Here is an 18384-nt window from a genome sequence, read left to right as displayed (position 1 = left end):
CATATAGATGAGATGAGGACAAAGAGGCACTCACATTACTAGTGAGAGTGTAAATTTGTACATTCACTTCGTAGGGCAATTTGTCAATATCAAATTTACACTTTAGAAATGAGTATATCAGCTATCATGAAGAGTGAATAGTAAGCCATTTGGTTTATATCTTTCACTGGAAAGAAACAATAACAAAAATATGTGTTCAAAAACATCTGAACATTTTCTAAAATAATTCAAGAGGCCAGGTAAGGAAATGTTAGTCCAAAGTGAAGAAAAAATAACTATAGAAATGAATACTTAAGCTAATTTATTCTGAGAGCATTTGCAGAACCTGATCATTTTATTTTTAATCTTGATAGCCTTACCAGGTGATAAGGAGAGAAAAGCAGAAGACACCTTCCACCCACCCACCCACAAAAAGAATCAAAGGACCATAACCTTATGGTAAGGTAAGAGTTAACTGAATATTCCAATGAATCATTTAAAATCCTTTGGAGGGCCAAGTACAATGGTTCATGCCTATGATCCTAGCATTTGGGGAGGCTGAGGTGGGAGGATGGAAGGATTGCTTGAGGCTAGAAATTAGAGATCTGTTTTGGCAACATAGTAAGTCTTCATCTCCATAAAATAATAATAATCATCATCATCATCATCATCATCTGTGATGGATCACACTTGTGGTCCTATCTACTCAGGAAGCTAAAGTGCGAGGATTGCTTGAGCCCAGGAGTTTGAGGCTGCAGTGAGCTATGATGGCACCACTGAGCTCCAGCCTGGGAGAAAAAGTGAGACCCCATCTCTTAAAAAAAAATAAGGAGAAGGAAAATGAAAACCTTTGGACCTTGATTTGAAGTGATCCTAAACTGTAAGAGATCCAGCAATCTGGCAGAAACAATAGCAAACTATATCTGGATAAATATTCACATATTGTAGGCCTCAATAATTATTTCTATAAATTATTATTTTATGTAAAACATGTAACACACAGTGAAGATAACAAGAATACAAAGAATTTATACTTGATAAATGGGGGCCACCACAAAGATACAAAATAATAGAAGCAGACTTCAAATATTCAGATATTGAAATTACCAGATGAAAGCAAAAAATTAAGTGTTTTTAAAAGATTAAATACATCTGCAGAGAATTCAACTATAAAATAACATAACCGACTTAAACAAATATAATTTCCAGAATTTAAAAATATATAACTAAAATTTAAAACCAAATGGACAAGTTTAGTAGGAGAATAGATGTGGCAAAAGAAAGAATTGGTGAACTGAAAGGTAGGTCAGACAAAATGTTTTAGAAAACATCACTGATGTTTTAGAAAACAGCAACACACTCTCTTCTTTATTTTTTTTTTTTTTTGAGACAGAGTTTCGCTCTTGTTACCCAGGCTGGAGTGCAATGGCGCGATCTCGGCTCACCGCAACCTCCGCCTCCTGGGTTCAGGCAATTCTCCTGCCTCAGCCTCCTGAGTAGCTGGGATTACAGGCACCCACCACCACGCCCAGCTAATTTTTTGTATTTTTAGTAGAGACGGGATTTCACCATGTTGATCAGGATGGTCTCGATCTCTTGACCTCGTGATCCACCCGCCTCAGCCTCCCAAAGAGCTGGGATTACAGGCTTGAGCCACCCACCGTGCCCGGCCCACACTCTTCTATACAGCCTCCTGTACAACCTGTGGAACTATGAGTAGAATAAAGTGAGAAATGATGACATAAGCTTAATCAGAATCCCAAAGAGAGGAGAGAACCAAAGGGCAGAAACATTATTTGTTAAGATAATGGCTGAGAACTTTTCCTATCTAAAGAAAGATGCACATCTATAGATAAATAAATCTCAAGCACAATAAACAAAGAAAAGCACATATCTATTCTTTTGCTACTGAAATTTCAAAATATTAAAGACAAGGAGAAAACAGAAATCTATAAGCCAGTAAGAGGGGGAAAAAAGCCCTCTTTACCTTCAAAGGAGCAAGAACTAGACAAAGAAATGACTTAGGAAAAATATGTTAGAAATTATTACAATGATATATTTCCTGAAGCAAAAGAGCTACCAATTTAGAATTCTCTGCCCAGAAAAAAAAAATCCATCAAAAATCAAAGTAAAATAAACATGTTTAGATGAGCAAAAGTAGTAAGTTTAACATTAACATATCTACACAAAGGAAAATTCTAAAGCACATATTTCAAGTAAAAGAAAATGATCTCAAAGGGGGTGTCCAAATTACCAGAAAACTAAGAAAAGAGAGACTTATAAATATACAGGGAACTTTAAATTAATATTGACTATATAAAACAGTAATAATACTGATTGCTTGAATTTTAAAATAATTAAAATACACCATAATAACAGCATACTTTGGAAAGGTGGGTAAATGGACTTAAAGTGTTCTATGGTTCTTATTTTCCTGGTTGGATTTTCAAGTTACTAATTAAAGTAAGTTAAAGATGCACCTTGGAATTTCCAAAGTAAACACTGAAAAAACAGAAAGAAAGAAAACTTTCATAATGTATTTCTGTGTAATAAACCACCCCAAAATTTAAGATTTAAAACAATACTACTTGATATGGTTTGGTTCTGTGTCCCCACCTAAATCTCATCTTGAATTGTAATCTCCAATGTTGGAGGTAGGACCTGATAAGAGACGATTGGCTCACGGGGTTGTTTTTAATGGTTTAGCACCACCCCCTTACTGCTGTCTTGTGACAGAGTTCTCATAAAATCTGGTGGTTTGAACGTATGTAGCACTTCCCCTTCATTTTCTCTCTCTCTCCTACCAGCCATGTGAAGATGTGCTCGCTTCCCCTTCACCTTTCGAAATGATTGTAAGTTTCCTGGGGCCTCCCCAGCCATACTTCCTGTACAGCCTGTGTAACTGTGAGTCAATTAAACCTCTTTTCTGCATAAATTACCTAATCTCAGGTAGTTCTTTATAGCAGTGTGAGAATGGACTAATACACTACCCTATATCAGGACTTATATTGAACTGTAGGTCCTAAACATTTTAGTAAAGCAAGGAAAAGAAGTATAAAGATTGGAAAGAAAGAAACAAAGCTATTATTACCCACATATGATATAATATGTACATCAAAATAAAAAAATTTCTAGTTCATTAATGAGAGATTTAATCAAGCTTGCTAGGTATATCAACAGTATATAAAAACAACATTCTCTATATGCTATCAAAAAATAGATAATTTTAAGAAGAAAAACTTACTTTAACATCAAAAGTAACAAGCAAGTAGATTAGATTAGCTAGGAATTGTTCTAACCAATTTTGCAAACAGCCAAGAATAAATAAGGCATATTTGAAGAAGAAAGTATGGGTGAGAGACAGTCTTGCTTTGTAGATTATGGAGATTTATAGAGCTATAGTAATTAAGATAGTGTGATGTTGGTACAGGAATATAGAAATAGTTGGATGAAATGAAATAGAAAGTTAAGAAGTTGACCCAAACATGTACAGATCTTAGTATATAACAAAGGTGGCACTACAGGGCACCTGGGGAAATCACAGTCTTTGAGAAGCAATGTTGGTAAAATCAGACAGTCATATGAGTGGCAAAGGTTGTAATCTGTTACACGTGTAGTAGGGAGCTATAACCAGGCTACATATCTGAATATAAAAATTTTTAGAAGATAATACAGGGAGATACCTTCATGATCTGGAGGCAGAAGATATTGTAAACAAGACACAAAATCTGTAGATCATAAAGCAAAAAAAATACATTTATGACATTAAAATATGAAAAAGTGGTTTGTTGAAGCATAGCACAAAGTAAAGTGTCAAGCTACAGAATAAAAATACTTATAATACATATATTTGGCAGAGGGTCATATTTGGAATATATAAAGAAGTATGATAAACCTATAAGAAAAAACTGAAAGAATAAAAGCAAACCCAGAAAGCAAAGAGGAAGAGCTTGAACAGAGTCTTCATAAGAAAGCAAATCCAAGTTAGTCTGGCAAAATTATAAAAGAAAATCTGAGAATAACAAATGGTAAGAGTGTGGAGTAACCAGTAAACTCTTTCATTGCTAGGAGTAACCTAGAGTAGTAGGTACAGGATATCATGCAGAAAAAAAGGATACATCAGTCCTTCGCCCCAAAAAAGATGAATCTTTAAATATAATTTTTATTGAGCAACAGGAGCCAGATCCCCCAATATATGCAGCATGTGATTCTATTTATATAAAGAATGAATGAAATTATATTATTTAGGGTTAAATAAATAGGCAATTACAGTGTTAAACAGAAAATGATTACTATAAAAGTCAAGTAATGTATCGAGGTCCCCTCCCCCAGTACACACACACACACACACACACACACACACATACACACACACGGCTTGAGATTAGAAAGCAGATGGTAGAGTGAGAAGGGTTTAATTGCTTCTGGGAAGCTGCTATTATCTCATTTCTGCATCTGAATGCTAGTTATTCCTCTTTCACTTTGTATTATTATATTAAATTATAAATTTCTATTTTACTCAGTTTTCTGTATTCATATGTTTTATACTTTTAAAAAGACTAAAAAGAACTGATTTTAAAAGAGGGTGAATGTTGAGTGCTAGTGACTGTAAAGTAGCTGCAAATGGGACTTTGCAGGTGCCGGTGCAGATTTGTTCGTGGAAATTCATCAAGCTGTACATTTAAGATTTATGCACTTTCCACATACGTACTTGTATAATTATTTTAAATTAAATTACAGAAAGCAAAAGGAAGCTAAGAAGGAAACAATCAGCATAGATTGTTCTTTATGTAAGCTGAGATTGGAATGGAAGTAAAGCTGAAGGCAGTAGCACAAATTTTATGAATTTTTATTTTATAGAGGAGACCGGCATATTTATAAATGATGCGGAAAGCGTCAGTAAAGTGAATGAAGGGAAAACAACAGAGAGAAGATAACCAATGGACATGTGTCAGTTTCATAGGGAAGGAGGTAGGTGTACAGATGGAAAGAGAAGCCTTGACAAGGAGAGGGGTCCCTTTCTGTTGAAAACTGTGGGGGATAAATAAAAAAGTGAGGTCATGGCAGGAACAGAGGAAATGATGATTTAATAGGCATAGAAGCAATGAACTTAGATATTTAAGCCTAGGACTTCAATAGAACATAGTAGCATTTACTGAGAGAAAAGATCTAGGAACTTAAAGAGGAGCGCGAAGGATTCGAAACCTAACAATGAAGAAATGGCAAAGGAGAATGGCTAGAGAATGATGCAAGGACTGTCAAGTGGCACAGGGGGTCCACAGCACTGGGGGTCTGTGCATTTAGAGGCATATCTCCAGGGTTAAGCCGTTATCTTCCCCAATCTAGGGAATGAGGTGGGAAATGATTAGAATGAATCAAAATTGAGCAGAAGTTGGTGCCAAAGCAGGTAGAAGTGACTGGTTCTGTTGAGAGGATGGCTAATGTGTGGAGGGTCTTAGATGCTAGAGAAGAAAGCAACCTTGAGAAACAACGATCCAACGAGGAAACTGGAAAATGATGGACGTTAAGTCTGGGAAAGGTAGAAGAAAACGCAAGCAGGGAAAAAGCAAGTGAGAGGATTGCATCAATACTGTATCCCAAATCAACTAACTCTTGTAGCAAGTTTGAGCAACGATAAAAAATTTCAGTTTTACAATGGAATCTTCTGATTATTCTCTGTAATGGAAATTATGCAGCCAAAAAACATATGAAAAAAAGCTCATCATCGTTGGTCATTAGAGAAATGCAAATCAAAACCACAATGAGATACCATCTCATGCCAGGTAGAGTGGCGATCATTAAAAAGTCAGGAAACAACAGATGCTGGAGAGGATGTGAAGAAATAAAAACGCTTTTACACTGTTGGTGGGAGTGTAAATTAGTTCAACCATTGTGGAAGACAGTGTGGTGATTCCTCAAGGATCTAGAACCATAAATACAATTTGACCCAGCAATCGTATTACTGGGTATATACACAAAGGATTATAAATCCTTCTACTATAAAGACGCATGCACATGTATGTTTGTTGCAGCACTGTTCACAATAGCAAAGACTTGGAACCAACCCAAATGCCCATAAATGATGATCTGGATAAAGAAAATGTGGCACATATACACCATGGAACACTATGCGGTCATGAAAAAAGATGAGTTTCATGTTCTTTGGAGGGACATGGATGAAGCTGGAAACCATCATTCTCAGCAACTAACACAGGAACAGAAAAGCCAAACACCACCTGTTCTCACTCATAAGTGGGAGTTGAACAATGAGAACACATGGACACAGGGAGGGGAGCATCACACACCGGGCCTGTTGGGGAGTAGGAGCTAGAAGAGGGATAGCATTAGGAGAAATTCTAATGTAGATGACGGGTTGATGGGTGCAGCAAACCATCATGACACATGTATAGCTATGTGATATACCTGAACGTTCTGCATACTTAAAGTATGATAAAAAAAACTCTAGAATTAAGTAAAAGACATATTTGTAATAAAGTAATAATTTTACACAGCTCCTTCTCGTAAGCACAGGACTTGAGCACAGTATTTATTGAGACTCCACCTTATAAACAGGAATACAAGGTAAATGTCATGGAGGAAAAGGTAAATCTGCTAACAACAACAACAACAAAAAAACGCAATCTTACGTCCTAAAGCTCCAATACGTATTTGCTTTTCGATCATTCCCTGTGTTGGCCTGTGTCATGGCTTGCCTTTGCACTAGAATGGCTGCTGCTTCCTCTGCGTTTTCGTATGGCTTGAAGATTAGAATTCTGCCAAAAGTTCTTCCTAAATTGCTCATGGTTATGAAAATGAAAATAAAATGAAAACAAAAAACACAGCTAAATGGTTCTGACTGAAAAAGTTATTTCTGTCTGCTTTGTCTATGATTCTCTTCTTGGGAAATACAGCTGCCTGCGGGCTTGGTTCAAAGCCTTTTCTTTCCCCGTTATGGCCATTCCCAGCTCTGATTTCAGGACTTCAGTTGGTCTAGCTGTTGCTGTCATTTCCAAACATCCACAGTGATGTTGCACTGCTACCACGTTAAATAGAAAAGGGGCCCCCATAAGCAAAGTAAAAATAATAATCAACTAGGAAGTAATTATTGAGCAGCCCTTAAGTTTTAAGCATAATGAAGGATATAGAAAATGCATAAACAAAGGTTCTTGTCTTTAAGAATCATTTGAATTAGAGGAATAAAGCAAAACATGAACATTTAACACATCCAGACACTTAGGACAAGAGAAGACCAGATAGAGATTTCAAGGTAGATTGGTTTGATTAGCAAAGGCTAATCATGGAGGAGAAGGGATGTGAACTGAGAGATGAAATTTTGTACAGAATTTCCAGAGGTGAATACACTGAAATAGCAAGAATCAGGCTTCTATTATCTCCTATTTCTCAAAAGAGCTTCAAAAAGGTAATGTTTTTATTTGAAAATAAATCTGCATTTAATCAACTCACAAATTACTTGTGCCAGGGGAAGGAATAACTCAAAAACAATTCACTTTGGAATTGGAAGATCATGTGTGAATTTCCATCAGGTCTATTTGTCCTCCTTGCTTTGGTGTGTTCAGGCCAAGTGTACAAATAAGCTTGCATTCTCTGAACACACATAAGAGAGCGCAGAGATATATGGGCTTAGCACTAGAGAGTAGGGGAAAGCCAGGCTAGGATAAAAAAATGAAAAATGTTTCTGAATCAATTTCATGTTGTCGTGGCTAAATACAAACAGCCTTAGAACATCTGTGATTTCCACATTTTAATTCCAAGTTATCATATTTTCACACATTCTTGCTTTTTGTTGCCTGGACTGAGAGATTTTTTTCTAATGTGATTTGTGTCCCCTTGCAAAATTGTTAGGAATTCCCATCAAATGCGGATCTTCGATTTTCCCACATTGTCTACTTCTTATAATGGGAAAGTCAGTGAGGAGGGAGGAAGGGCTAGAAAAAAGTAAATAGAATTTCTGAATTAAAAAGCAAAACAACAACAAACTAAACTATTAAAGAAATTTTCTAAAACCTTTCTTTAATTTTAAAGGGATAAGTAATTTGAAATTAAGGTCAACATCAGGATGACAGATTCCTGAACACCTTTAAATCTATCTAAATTTCCAACTCCCTGAACCTTCTCACCCTTCTGTCTCTCTTCTCTGCATTAGTGTTTTTCCTTAAAGTGCAAAGCTTTATTTGGATGATGGTGAATATAATTAAGAGTAACTTTAGCAGAATAAAATCTTTAATAATCATTTTTACTATTTCACAATGGTTATTATTAAGTAACATGTATGTATGAAGCCAGGATTCCTCATAAATAACTTATTTAGATATAGAAAAGACAGCTTTTAAAGGCAATTAAATAGTGTTATAGGCTGCCAAGATAGATGTGCCACATACAGATAAAAAAAGGTAATAGTTTCATTCTGCATCCTGGACTGGTAAAAATATCTAGAATTTTTTTTTTTTTTTTGAGACAAAGTTTTGCTCTTGATTGCCCAGCCTGGAGCAGCGGCATGATCTCAGCTCATTGCAACCTCCGCCTCCTGGGTTAGAGCAATTCTCCTGCCTCAGCCTCCCAAGTAGTTGGGACTGCAGGAGACTGCCATGACACCCGGCTAATTTTTGTATTTTTAGTGGGGACGGGGTTTTACCATGTTGGCCAGGCTAGTCTCAAACTCCTGACTGCAGGTGATCTGCTTGCCTTGGCCTCCCAACGTGCTGAGCCACCATGCCCATCCTAGAATATTTTTTAAGAAACATATTCTAAGTGGATCATTGGCAAACCAGAGCATATACTGAGTTAAATAACCAGGATGGTAAGATGTTCAGAAATTATTTTTAATAAGAAACAGTTAAACAACATTTATTAATTTTAAAAATCTATCAATTACACTAGATTTGATTCTTTTACATTATTCTAGAGGGTCTAAAATGAATAAAAAAGTTAAAATTACAAAGAATCAGACTTAAGTATACTGTAAGACTTTGTTAGCAATGTGAACATCTCAAAAACATAATTAATTGCCTTGTGAAGCAGTAAATACTTTGCCACTGCAGGTATACAAACTATGTATGGTGGATATCCAAGAACAATGGGCATTTTTTATTCCTTTTTATACTTTAAATATGTGTAATGTGTGTAAGTGTAGAAGAAGATCTATAAAACACTCAAGAGCCTTTGGTTGGATAAATGAATAGAAAGACAGTGTTTGGAGCTCCATGAATATTTCCATGTTTCTGTATGGCCCGGGCTTTGTGAGCAAAGAACACTGGGGAATTTGGTTCCAGGATGACTGAATAGAAAACAAGTCTTGGGAGGAAGAGGTGGTGTATACTGTGCAAGTTTGAAAACATCTACCCTGGAGCCACTTGCTCACATTCCAAGTTAGGAAGAAACTTCCTCCTTCCACCCCACCCAGGAATATTTGTTTACAGTCCAGAGTGAAGGACTTTCTTTTTTTGGAAGGGAGGTTAGGCGGATATGTTAAGCAATCTGTATAAACTTTGAATCTCATGCTTTCAGAGCTTCTCTCCTATGGTCCAACCCTGATAAATGTTCAAGTGGACATTTTCTCTCAATTTGTTGCCCACGAGGGAGTAGAAAACCTATGCTAAAATGCTCTGTGAGTAGCAGTCTGTTCTCTGATTCAGAGATCTGTGCTTTCTGTCAGAATCTACCTGTTGTCTATCTATAATCTATCTACCTCTATCTATCATCTGTTATCTATCTATCTGTCTATCTGTAATCAACTTAATAGATGAATGGAAGAAAGCAAACTTGAATATTTACCTTTTAGAAATCCTCTATGTTCCTACATTGGGTAGAAAATTTTACTAGATAATGATGGAGGCCTATTTAATTTACTAGATACATGTTGTTCTACATATATATATTTCCAGATCACTCATAGTATTTTAGGTGATTTTTCAGTCCTATGTCAACAACAACAAAAAACAAACAAAATTCAATTTCTGAGAAAAAAAATTAACAAGACTAAAGAGGTTGTAAGATTTTTGTTTTCAGAGTATTTTCTGGAAAGTATGTGGCTTTCTTAGGACAAAGAGTAATTAATCATTTGCTTCTGATAAGGCATTAGTGAAAATTTGGCCTTGGAAAGGCAGGATAGTTTGAGGTCAATTTGTCAAATAAGAAAGAACCCATTTTCTGAGATAAAACAAGTGATTTAATAAAAATGGTCTCTTAAAATGATCAAAATAGAAAAAAGAAGTATTTGGCCTAAGTTTTTCTCAGAAGAGACTCAAAATATACTGGATTCTCCTCTAAACTGAAGAAGTAACAAAACCTGTTAATCCTAATATTTCAAAAACGTTTGCTATTTTGCTGGTGTTTTAGGTCTTGAGAAGAGATTGAGTTAAATGAGCAACTCTTCAATATAATTATAGGAATTTAAAGGTTTTTGTAAGTCCATTAGGATTTAGGGAATAAAATGATTCATGGAAAACTTCAAAAGAATTGATTAATGTATATTTAGTTTCTGTAGTGAGAACATATGAAAGCTTTTTACTCCCCCCAAGTTTTATGGTGATTCACCTAAAGAAATCTTTCTCACTGGCAGAAGCACATGTTAGCTACATTTATACACTTAAAAAAAAACCCATAGAGACCAAAATATTATGTTACTAAGTTAACGATATGCATATCTCATAGAATTTGCTGTAATCGATATCTGTGACCAAGTTGGCCACAGATCAAACAATCAAACAGTACCCTAGATCAAATCCCTGGCTAGGCCCCCGCCTCTGAGTGCCTCACCAACTGACCATTACCGAATTCATTATATGGTTCACCTTCAGACAATAACTCCCTGTCAGTGTGTGGTTTGACTTCAGCTGCTGTATATATATTTGAGGATTTCTAAGTGCTCAATGTCAATAACATGTACTCATATGTTAACAAAGCAGTATGATCCATTTATTACATACTGTCACTATATAGATATTCTTTTAATACTATGTTTTCCAGTGACCTAGGCAAGAATTGTGTACCCAAACTTTGAGATCTTAAGATGGTAAAAAAAAGGTCATAATATATGCCAAACATCATATTCCATATTTGTCTGTTGTGCCATTGAACATTTTCAAAGCAGTTTGGCATAATTTTAGCTGATCTTTACAACTACAGGGTGACTCAGCTTCTGATTTTCAGGACTATCATGTGATTAGGGGATTAGGCTCATTCCAAACGACCCCAGAAGGAAGAACTAAACCAACAAACGAAATCTGTAGGGAGTCACATTTTAACCCAAAATAAAAGGAGACTCTTCTGCCTATTAGATATCCTGGGTGCATTAGTGTGTTTTATAGTTAATTTGTTTCTTATCAACACAAATTTCCAACACAGTGGCAATAAGATGTGCCATATCCGTTTAGTAGCTGGATGAGATGGTCATTCAAATTTCTTAACATGTTGAAATTCTGGGTACACACTCAAGGATTCCTTTACTTAAGGATAAGGTAATAGTTTGCTGTCCTTCAAATTCTAATAGGGAATACATATCTCCTCTCTTTCCTTTCTATATTATTCAATGCTGCTGGACACATGCCCACTTAAGACGAAGAACAGTTCAGCCATGCACTGCAGCTGCTGCGTGGCTAATGGAAAAGAAGCCCAGGAATGCACACTCTCCATGTCTACTCAATGCCAACAGGCTTGCCTGATTTGAACAAAAATTCAGTCAAGCCGCCTGTTTGGCACTGTACAAGCAATTGATCCAGGTGCCTCACAAGATTTCCAACTAAAACGAGGGGCTATTTTTGAATGGTGTAGGTCCAATATTAAATGCTTTCTTCCTCATTGGCTGTGGCATAAGTCAGCGAATATTGGTATCATGTCCATGGTATTTTGGAGTAGCAGAGGATCTCAGAAAAGATCTTATCCAACATTTCTCAAAATGTGTTCCATGGAAACATGGAACTGTGAGCAGCTTGATAGGAACAATGGTCTGAGATCAATGAAAGAAATATTGCATATGTAAGTCTTTCTAGAAGATTCATGATGCATATTATTATATTAAATGTTTTGAGAAGTCTTATTACAAAGAAACTTGAGTAAACACATATCTAATAAAGTTTTTCTTTTTTCCCTTGCATGATGATCATTAACATTCCATGGAAAATACCATGGAAACTCATATTTCAGTATAAACCCCACATTTTTACATATGAAGAGAATTAGGTCCAGAGAGAGAAAGTGACTTGTCCCAGACTTAATATACTTATAAATTTTGGGTAGAATTCAGAGATTTGTGACTTGCTCCTAATTTAGTGTTCTTTTCTCTGGAGAACTGATCATAGTCTTGACTTATTTCATTATGCCCAGATCGGGTGTTTATCCCCAGACTGACAGCTCTGGCCATAGACTGGAATCTAGCAACAGCCTTGGAATAAGTACTTGCCTCTGGTTCAGTCTACCTGGCCCAGGTGTTTGGGATCATGTTGTATAAATCCCAAAATATATCAGGTTGAAAAGAGAGGTTTTAAAAAATCTGGAATTAGCCATAGCCAAAAAGTTATCCATTATATATTCCATCCTATGGTTGCTCCTAACACATGCATTTCCTCTTTTTCATACAGAATTCCTCATGAGCTCTTGCTTAATGTGATTCACGTGTTCCATCTCATACCGCCCCCCAAACTACTAACTTAAAAGGTAACACTCGATATTGCATCTTGTTCATATTCCAGAAGCAGTATGATCATTAGAAGTTCAGTGACCCAGGATTCCTTTGCTAGATGGCTCAGTCAGATCCAGATATGACTCTTGAGGAGCTTAAACTATATGGATTAACTGCTATAATTTGAATATTCCCCACAAAAAAACTCATGTTGAGATGGCTGAGTTCAGCCATATTTCCCTCTATCCATCCATCTTGTGTGTTCACTTCCACTGTCCATCCTTCTCCCGTAGCATGACCCTCACCATATGCCAGCTCCCTGCTCTTGCACTTCCCAGTCTCCAGGACTGTGTGCTAAATAAACTTCTGCTGTTTATACATAAATTCCTCAATCTGTGATACTCTGTTATATCAATAGGAAAAAAAAAACCCAGAAAATTGGTAGCCAGAAGTAGGGCCACTGCTATAGCGAATATCTGAAAATGTGAAAGTGGCTTTGGAATTGGGTAATAGGTAGAGACTAAAGTATTTGAAAGAGAAGATTAGGAAAAGCCTGAATTGCCATGTGCAAATAATTAAAGACAATTCTGGTAGCAGCCCAATAAAGAGGAGAGCTGTGGTAATTGTCTGAATCTTCCTGGAGAGTAGGTAGAAATATGGACAGTAAAGCCCATTCTTTTTTTTTTTTAAGACGGAGTTTCACTGTTGTTGCCCAGGCTGGAGTGCAATGGCGTGATCTCGGCTCACCGTAACCTCCGCCTCCTGGGTTCAGGCAATTCTCCTGCCTCAGCCTCCTGAGTAGCTGGGATTACAGGCACGCGCCACCGTGCCCAGCTAATTTTTTGTCTTTTTAGTAGAGACGGGGTTTCACCATGTTGACCAGGATGGTTTTGTTCTCTTGACCTCGTGATCCACCCACCTCGGCCTCCCAAAGTGCTGGGATTACAGGCCTCCCAAAGTGCTGGGATTACAGGCATGAGCCACCGCACCCAGCCTCAGTAAAGCCCATTCTTATGAGGTCTCAGATGAGAATGAGGAAAAAGGTATTGGAACCTGGAGTAAATGTAGTTCTTTTTATACAGTGGCAAAGACCTTGTCTAAACTGTGTCCATGTCTGAGTGTTTTATGAAACGTGGAACCTAAGAATGATGAACTAGGATATCCGGTGGAAGAACCGCTTAAGCAGCAAAGCATTCATGTGGCTACACGGCTACTTTTAACCACATACAGTGAGATGAAAGAGCAAGGAGATAACTTAAAAACAAAACATAATTAAAGATGAAGCAGAGCTGAAAGACTTGGAAAATTCACAGGCTGCCATGTAGAGTGAAAAGGAGAATACTAATGGTGTGGCCAAACATCTGATTGCTAAAGAGTTTGCCACAGATTGAAGGAAAATGGGTACTCTCCATCAAGACAGTGGGAAAAAGACCCCAAAGGCACTTCAAAGATCTTCAAGGATGCCCCTTGCATCACAGTCCTAGAGCTCTAGGAGGCCAGAATGGTTTCAGGGAACAGGCCTGCGGTGCCCTCCGTCAGCTTGCTGCCCAGAGGCACCTTGGATCTCTGCTCCCTACATTCTGGTTCTGTACTTTCTGGACACCCCAGCCGCAGCTGAAGTGGACCCAGATGTGGCTTGACCCAATTATCTGGAAGGCACAAGCAGTAAGCCTTGGTAACGTCCTCACGATGCAAGTTTTGCAGGTATGCAGAATGCAAGAGCTGTGGGGGCGTGACTATCTTCACCCAGATTTCAAAGGATGCTGTGGACTTCCTGGAAACTCAGGAAGAAACCTGCCACATGGATGGAACCATTGCAGATAAACCCTACTGCATTAATGCTTAGGAAGCTATGGGAGTGGGGCAGAACCTGAGATCCCAGAACTGTAGGATCACTTGCATACAACTTCAACCCAAGAGAGTTAAAGCATGGACCAAGCCCAGCAGAGCCATAGGTGTGGCGCTACCCAACACTTTGAGGGTGTAAACCCCCAATATGTACAAGAGGTGACACACAGAATAAACAATTATTCCTGGATCTTAAAATTTAATGAGGTCCGTCCTGTTGAATTTTGGACATACTTGGGGCCAGTTACTGCTTTCTTCTTGCTTATTTCTCTCATTGGAAATGGGAATGTCTATTTAATGCCTATATCACCATTGCATTTTGAAAATAAATAACTTGTTTTGACTTTACAGGCTCACAGCTGGAGGAATTTGCTTTGGGAAGGATTGTGCTTTGAGTCTCACCCATATCTGTTTAAGATAATACTTAGGACTTCGGACTTTGAGTTGATGCTAGAATGAGTGAAGACTTTTGGAGCTATTTTAATGGAATGAATGTATTTGGCATGTGAGAAGGACATACATTTTAGAGGTCCAGGGGTGGAATCCTATGGTTTAAATGTCCCCACCAAAACCTGTGTTGAAATGTACTTGCCATTGTAACAGTATTAAGAGGTGGGTACTTTAAGAGGTTATTTAGACCATGAGGGTTTCACTCTCATGGATGAATTAATGCTGTTATAGGACAGTGGGTTAGTTATTATAAGAGTGTGTTTCTGATTAAAATGATGAGTTTGATTAGAGTTCCTTTCTGTGTTTCTTGGGCTCATTTCTGCCTTCCACCCTTCTGCTATAGGATGACCTTTGCCATATGGCAGTGCCATGCTCTTGACTTTCCATCTCCAGAAATGTGTACCAAATGAGCAGGTATTGTTCATAAATTACCCAGTTATTCTATGATATTCTGTTAAAACAGCAGAAAATGGACTAAAATACTAAGCAATACACTTGGCACTCTCTCTTCCCCTAATGCAGCCCAGTATATAATCGTTGAGAAAAAAAAAATAGCATCAGTTAAATTACTCATTTTGAAAATTAGAAATGTGAATACACCAGACTTTGGGCACTTCTAGATGTTAATAGCAAGATGGGCATTGGATGGGTGATTAACTTCTTGACAATTGACTAAGCCTCATAATTGGTGAATAGGGACTCCTGAAATCCTTCTCCTGGGAAACTTTCTCCTGTCTTTTTTAGGACTAGCCATGAAAGTGGCATTGTAGAACCCTCTTGGGTTGTTCTAACTTAGTTGTTCAATTCTCTTGATGCTGATTTTGGTGACTGTGAATTGCTTGAGAGGCTGAGAAACACAGTCAACTTCTCTAGTGCTAAAAATTTTTCATACAACTACGACAAAAATGCTAAATAGCTGCTGCTCAATGTCGTTGCAGATGCTCTTTACCAATTAGCAATATAGAAAATCCAGCGGTCAAATGAGGACTGAGCTACAAACCCAAAGATTGTTCCTTCTCCTAATATCTGCTTGAAGTCATCAGCCTTGATGCATAGATAAAAAGCAATATGCTAGATTGAAACAGCTAAAAATATTTCCTCATATATGATATTGTACTAAATCATGCTGTCCAATAAAATTTTCTGCAGTGACAGAAGTGATCTTATTCTGTGCTATTCAGTATGATAGGGACTAGACACATATAGCACATGTAGCCACTGAGCTCTTGAAATGTGGCTGGAACTGAATTTTAATCTTAATTAATTTTAATTTACATAGCCACATGTGGTTAATGATGACCATACTGGACAACACAGAACTAGAATAATCTTATGCCAAGATTAATTTCTAACCACAACTATATATGATAGCTATTAGGAAGAAGGGCTTTGTGGGATAAGAGGAAAGCATAATTTTAAATTGTAGTTTTCTGATTTACCTCTTTGTGTATCTCCATTTCAAATGACAATTTGTTATCTTCAGTAACAGAAGCAGGGTCTATTAGAAAACATTGTATTAATTTTGCAGCTCAAAGTGCCAATGATTATTTTCCTTCAACAAAGTTGTGTACTTATCCTGTTATTTCTGATTTTACTTTTAAGCAAATAAATCTCAGACAAAAACTACTTGCCCTTTGAAATATGTCAATGGAGGCCACTAGAAATATTCAGCAATTTCTGATAATCTAACAACATACTACCAAATTGTTAAATTTTCAGACCCAAATAGCACAATTTTTAATGCCAAGAGAGAAACTAATTGTTATCAAAAACATACAACCTTTCATTTTGCAATGAGCAAATACTCTCTGCTTCTAGTACTCACGAGTCAGTTCTGTATTTTTTCTGAGGTGTTTTGTTTTGTCTTGTTTTGTTTACCAATTGCCAATTTGAGTACTAGCACTTTTTTTGTTGCAAATGACAGAAATGTAAGAAAAAAGGATGGACAACTGTATGGATATAAAAAGGCCTCAGAGAAGGCAAAGACAGAAATAATCAACAGTATTCATAAACAGAAGCTGTGTTCCAGGTATTCACTGACAGCTGGTGAAATGCATGCTATCTTTTAAAGTGATATCACCAGCCTCAATTTGGACATAAAATTCTACATTGCTTTCATCTGGTTAAACCTGCAGGAATTCTCCCAGACTCTTTGTGTTGCTTTGCTTTTGCTAGAGACTGTTTACATTTTAGTTTTTCTTAGTATCTTCCAATGAAGATTTTAAAATTAGTGGTGCTCCCTATTTGTAGTTTTCCAAGGCCTCTTGAGAACTGACTATCGTCTGTGACAATCTGTTCTCACTTTAGAGTCTCTCTATTGCATAGCGCTTTGAATTCCCTGTTTGGCTTCCTCCATCCAATTACTTCTAGCTTCACTTCCTAGGAAAGATATTTTTTTTCTGACCTGCATTTGTAATCCATCTACATTCCTATTTTGCTTCATTTGTTTTTCATTTCTATTAGTATGCCATTCACGTGCACGAAACCCAAAAGGACTGAAATAGCAAGCAACATGTCAACAGCAGCCCCAACGTATTGAACAGTTGGTACCACTTGGAAAATGAGGGGAAGGAGTGTGCACATGAAGTGTCAACAGTGCTGTAGCTGTTCTGCTACTGAGAACACTCTGACAGAGACCCACAGTAGATGTACCAAAAACACTCAAGCGAAATTCCATAAAACCTAACAAAACTGTGTAGCAATTAGAATAACAGCAACAACAAAAAGGAAAAGCTCAGCTCCTGGAGCACTGTTTGCCTTTAGATGAAATTGGTCAGAATTATGGATGGGTTTGTAGAATGATTCATTGAAAATAATATGAAACTTTAGCCTAGCATCAGAAAATTACAGAATCTAAGGGTAAAAGGGGACCAAAAGTTATTTCATCAAATTTTCTGCAAAATGTTTAAGTTTCCTACCAACTGCTTGTCTATCCTATGCTTAAAATAACTCCAATGAGGGTAAGTCTTCGTTCCCCAGCAAAGCAGTTCTTTTAATAAAAAATATTTTAAGGTAAGTTTTTATTGATATATAGCATAAATACAGAGTTTTTCACAAATCATAAGTGTACAGCTTGACAAAAGATCAAAATTGTGAACTTCCTCTTGTAACTGCCAAGAAACAGGTAGTTAACAGCTTCTAGAAATTCCTCCCAGGCCCCCTCTCAGTCACTACATCCTTGAAAGTAACCACTCTCCTGAATTCTGTCATCATCAATTAGTTTTTCCTGGATTCAAACTTTATGTAAAATGAAATCATACAATATAATGTACTCATTTATGCCTAGATTGTTTTATTGTCACATACTCTTTGGGGAGTAATATTACTACAAACATTTTGGAAAATTATTTGTTATTACCTACTAAAGATGAACATATAACATGCAGACATCTTACTCCTTAGTCCTAGGCATATAACAAACCTAAATATGTCTATAAGTCCACTAAAAGGCAACTTAAGAATGTTCATAG

The 18384-nt window shown here is 37.0% G+C and overlaps 1 long non-coding RNA gene across 9 annotated transcripts in view; it reads right to left on the bottom strand.

The window, feature by feature from the left end:
- LOC103789190 (uncharacterized) overlaps positions 1–18384 on the bottom strand; it is a 542478-nt gene that overhangs the window by 168048 nt on the left and 356046 nt on the right. The window lies entirely within an intron of this gene.

This window comes from Callithrix jacchus, chromosome 19, assembly GCF_049354715.1.
Source record: "Callithrix jacchus isolate 240 chromosome 19, calJac240_pri, whole genome shotgun sequence".
Lineage (NCBI taxonomy): Eukaryota > Metazoa > Chordata > Mammalia > Primates > Cebidae > Callithrix > Callithrix jacchus.
This window is presented reverse-complemented; position numbering and strand designations above follow the sequence as displayed.